Source organism: Ictidomys tridecemlineatus, unplaced genomic scaffold (assembly GCF_052094955.1).
Source record: "Ictidomys tridecemlineatus isolate mIctTri1 unplaced genomic scaffold, mIctTri1.hap1 Scaffold_93, whole genome shotgun sequence".
In the NCBI taxonomy this organism is placed as follows: Eukaryota; Metazoa; Chordata; class Mammalia; order Rodentia; family Sciuridae; genus Ictidomys; species Ictidomys tridecemlineatus.
Window position 1 is genome coordinate 276120 of NW_027526152.1, and position 5305 is coordinate 281424.

Sequence of the window (5305 nt, forward strand, 5' to 3'; positions counted from 1 at the left end):
GGAGGAGAAATGATTGGGTTATAGCCTTAATCCAGCCAGCGAATTAATACCTGATGGGATTACTGAGTGATTACTGAAGGACAGTGGGGTGTGGCTATGGGGTATATATTTGTTTCTGGCAAATATTTCTCTCTGCTTCTGATAACATGAGAGCTGCTTCCCTGTGTCACACTCTTGTGCCATGAGCTTCGAGGAATGGAGCTGGCCTTCTGTGAAATAAGACCTTGGAAATTGTGAGCCCTTAAATAAACTTTTCCTCCTCTACAGTTGTGCTGGTTGGGTCTTTTAGTCATAGCAGTGAAAAAGCTGACTAAAACAATCTGTGATCAGTATGAATCAATTTTGCAGTCAGAAATTACAATAATGAGTTATAAACCATCCCTTTAGTGTCTGGTTCTTTCCATTTTTTTCTGATCACCATCTCTTGCTTCAAACTGGGTGCTCCTTTTGTATTGACATTCATGTTTGTCAGCTTCAAGCACTGAATGATTTTCTGCCTTACTTCAGTTTGAACAATAATTCTAGAGTTCAGCCAAAAGGAGTGAATCTTGGACTTAGAGGAAGAGAATAGACCTGATAATAGGAGTGCCCCTGGGGAGAGCCAGGATAATGACAGTCCTCAGTATTCTAGTAAATTCTAATTTCCTGTGCAAATAAGTTCCATTCCTGGGCTTTGATGAATGTGCAGACAATAAGATTGGCCACTGTTGGAACTGTGTTATGTGTTAGGAGCCATGTGTGAACTGTATGCAAACTGTACAATGTTGGAGCCATTAAGGCAGGGAAGTCAGTCTTCCAGGACTCCTGGGTAGAATTCTCTAGTTGGAGATATCCCAGATCATGCTGGGATCCTGACCTGGCTCTAAGCTCTTGTTCAAACACAGCCACTGGAAATAGGCATAACCTGCCAAGGATAAACAACCTGTTTGTCTCCACTCTCATCCTGTCCACCTTCCTGCCCCAAGGAAATCTCTATCTATCCCCTTTGTTCTGTACCACTATAAATAAGCAAGCATGGGCTTTTTCTTTGTTAGAAGTCAGACCCCTCTGGTCAGCTAAACAGGTCATGACATTGCTTTGAAAATATATAATTCTTGCCTTTTGCTTTTATTTCACAGCAGTCCATCCCTCTGATGGGTACCCACTTCCTCACCCAAGGAGGATGTGAGCGACGTGTGGTAATGTGTTATGGGCAATGGGCACAGGCCAGTCCAAATTCTGAGAGATTTCTTAGCCTGATAATTACTGCCATTTGGGCCAGATAGTTCGCACCCTCTACCCAGTTGTAATAGCCTAATTTGCCTCCAGAAAGTGCCAAATGTTCCACTGATGGACAAAATCATCTGTAGTTGAGAAGTGCTGGTTTAGAGGAGAGTTCTAGAAGGACTACCTAAGTCTTCTTGTTATGAGACTTGGAAAATATAATTTTTTGTAAAAGATTCTTGAACCAGTTTTCAAGACAAATTGTGAGAACTCCAAGAGGAAACAAGTGTGCTCCTCCAGCTCTTAAATAGGCTTCCTATGTTGGGTGTACAGGGGCAACAACATTTACCTGTTCAGATGATCTCATGTGTTTCATACTGACATGAATGGTAGACTAATCTTTTGAAAATATTAGGTAATATTTACTTATACAATTTTACTTTTTATTAAGAAATAGAAATTTTTGATATTGGAAACTGAATCCAAAGGCACAGTACCACGGAGCTATACTGCCAGTGCTTTGAAATTTATTTATTTTTGATACAGTCTTTCGAACTTGCTTAGCCTCACTAAGCTACTGAGGCTGCAGGCTGACTCACAATAAGGGGAGGTTCTCGGGATTAGACACAGGTAAATGGGGAAACAGAGGGGGGTGGGAGAAGGAAAAACAGTATGAATCAGACATAACTTTCCTATGTTCATATATAAATACATGAACAGTGTAACTCCACATCATGTAAAAACCGCAACAATGGGAAGTTATACTCCATGTATGTATGATATGTCAAAATACGTTCTACTATCATGTATAATTAAAAAGAGCAAATAAAAATACTAAAAATAAATAACTAAAACAAAACAAAAATATTATAAGAAAAAAAAGATGCCATTTAAAAAAAAAAGTTGCTGAGGTTGGTTTTGAACTTGTGATCCTTCTGCTTCAGCGTATTCAGTCACTGGGAACTTCACTGGTAGTTTTAGAGAAGACTGAGAAGTATGCATTGGGAAGGGGCATTTGTGTGGTGAGTTACTCACTGGCCATGCCAAAATAATACAGAATAATGATTTGGAGAGCAGTGGTGTCACTCTAGGTCCAATTGTGAAACTAAAACTAAAGTAATTTATAGAGGCAATGTTTAGTATGAGGAATTATTAATTCTAACAGTGATTATCTATTGAGAGGGAAACAGCTCTAAAGATTCATAGATGATGTGTCTGGGGAGCAGCCCTTATCCCCAAGGCTGCGGCAGAGCCCTTAAGGAAAGAATATCTGAAAGAGCCTCCTGCCCACCTCCAGGGCTTCAGATCCAATCTTTCTTGGACAGAACATGCCTTGTTCCTCTGGGTTGCAATGAAGGTTGCTAAGAGCTTTTGTGCCAGGTGTCACAACAAGATGTTAATATATCCACATGTCACTTCACTCTATGGCCTTAATCATTTGTGTCATAATATCTAGTGAGTTAGCAGAGTTGACTTGTGGTTTCTGTCCATCAGTAACTTAATTATATACAAAAATAAGTGTGAATACATAGATAAACCTCATTAAACCAAGATAAATATCCTTTTAAATCATCTTCCTCTATAAATAAGGAAAATGTCTACAGGCTTTCCAATTCCACTCAAATGGAGGAAAGTTTGTTGGAAAGAGTGGCAGAGTAGAGACAGTCATCTAAGGACACTTCTTGCCACCAAGGGTGGTCTGATGATGTTTCCTTCCCATGGTCCACAGAAGACATAGTAGATGATGGAACAGCTTCTACACATTAAGGAAAACTATTAACCTGTGTTATATTTTCCCAGAGAGCAAATAACTCCTCAACCAAAGATCTGGAGCCAACACCCACCAGATTCTCCAGATCTGAGGCACTGCCCCACTCAGGAGGAGACTCCTATGTGTCCCTCCTCTCACTGCACTGCTGTGCTACCTACAGTGGCCTCCTCTACTCAGCAGCAGTCATTCCAGCACTACTGTGGAATGGGCAGTGCTCAAGGCTAAGGAAGGGCATTACTTCTGTGGAGAGATATCAGTGGCCAGGGGCTTGGGTGAAACTGGTGGGACACCTGTCCTAAGGCCCTACCAGACTGAGACAGCACCACCCAAAGGCCAGAGGACAGACTATTCCTCACCTTTCATGGTGTCTGTTGATTTCCTATACAACTTGATGGGCATGAAGATGATGATGACTGACGACTAAAATTAAGACAATGATGATCCCTAAGCTGGTCACTGAAACAGATGAGGTACGTGGAGACCCACTGGTAACTGGGACTGTTGATGTTGGTGCTAAAACAAACAAAAGAGCAAAATCCCTGTCAAAATTAAAAATATCCATTGTTTAGCACCTGTTTTCCCCATACAGTGCATTCAACTCATATATACTGACTCATCATGGGACAATTATTCTACCAGGTCCTGGGGGTACAGAGATGAACAGAGGTTGTGCTATGTCCTTATACAGCTCACATTACAACTGGAGGGGACAGCAAAAGTCCATCCAATTTGTTGTAACAAGAGAAGGCCTGGAAGTTTACAGAATATATATATATATATATATATATATATATATATATATACCTGGGAACTAGTTGGCCGACCATTAATGACTGCATCATTGATTAATGGACAATGGGGGCTTCTGTAAAGAAGAGACCTTGGGAGGTGAGATGATAAAGGAGGCTAGTGACAAATCCACATGGCTATCACTGATTGTCCAGTCAAGAAGCCGATGAAGAAGTCAGTCATTCAGCCCATCAAATTTTCCATTATATGCACATGCTCACACCCCACAGGGAAGTCATCAGACCTTTAAAGAGAATTCCCACATCTTTCCCATCCTGCTGAGTTTCATAGTAACTCAGCTCTCTACCTGGCATTTCCTCCAAGTGCTCTGAGAATTCCCCGAGCCACTGATTGCAATCTCCCATGGAGACCTTCCTTAAACGTTCTGTCAGTTCTTTCTCATTCTCCAACTTCTCCTTGATCCCTCTGGCTCTAGGATTAATCACTGTCCACTCCATGTGCATCACATTTAAGTAGAGAGATGGCTGTCCATCAATGCTGAAATTCCAGAATGAACCAATGTGATTTTTTCCTTCAAACTGACAAGACATCTTGGCCTGCAGGGTGAGATGACCTGCAATACACAACAAAACTATCATCTTTCACTCTTGATAGATTCATCACCTCCCAATAAGTTGAGCATTTCTCTGCACATTTAGAGGCCTTTATTCTTTTCTTCCAGATTTGCCCTTTCTTGCCCATTAAGCCCCACATCCCTCTAAGGCTGGGCCAATGTTAATCTCTTTTACACAAATACATCCAAAGCCTCCTCCACATGTACACTCCATCCCTTCCTCTCTCCTGTTTTATCTCTTCACCCCATTCCATACTTACCCATGGTCTTATTTTTTTTCCAAGTCCATGTCAAGCAGGATCATCCTGAGATCTTGCCTCAGTTCTCTCAGCATTTCGGTCAATTGTGTCCATGTTTTGGTGGCATTCACCTCCCTTCCCAGGTGACCCAAAGGTTTGATCTTATTGCTCTCACAGTCATACTGAAGGAAAGCAGTCTTATCCACTGAGCCCTGCACTTCACACCAGCACTCCCCAGGTCTGGACTGAGATTTGACAGTGAAGTTGAGGCAAAGAGAGTGGGTAACTGTGAGAGAAATATGGATGTGAGGTTCAGGACAGGGAGAAGAGGGCCATTAGTTCCCATCCTTTTGTGACTCTCAGACTCCCTCTGAAGGGCCAGGCTGGCAGATAGAGGACTCTTTATCCTAGACCCCCTTAATCTTCTAGATCCTTATTTTGGTGTCACATTTAACTGAGATTGTAGGATGCTCTTGTTCTATCAGGGACCCCTCACAGGCACAGTGTTACCAGGAGAAAATCTGAAAGCACTTTCAGTGACCTCTACTAACTTTTGGTTACAAAAAATACAAGATGGTATCTGTCCTCCTGAAACTTAAAACCTAGCTGAACAGTCAGTATTTCCAATAGAGAGAAAAAGGAGGCATCAGGGATCACAGGTCAATTCATCATGGTCTTGGTGTTCAGGCAGATCATCATGGAGTAGATACAGGAACATGGCAGCAGAAG

General features: G+C 41.8%; 1 long non-coding RNA gene across 1 annotated transcript; it reads right to left on the bottom strand.

Annotated features, from left to right (window-relative positions):
* Nucleotides 1–1798: 1798 nt before the first annotated feature.
* On the bottom strand, nucleotides 1799–5008 carry LOC144374896 (uncharacterized). Its single transcript, XR_013434150.1, has 3 exons — nucleotides 4598–5008; nucleotides 4071–4337; nucleotides 1799–3487 (listed from the first exon to the last, which is right to left on the bottom strand). It is a non-coding gene; the product is annotated as an uncharacterized LOC144374896 (long non-coding RNA).
* Nucleotides 5009–5305: the final 297 nt, after the last annotated feature.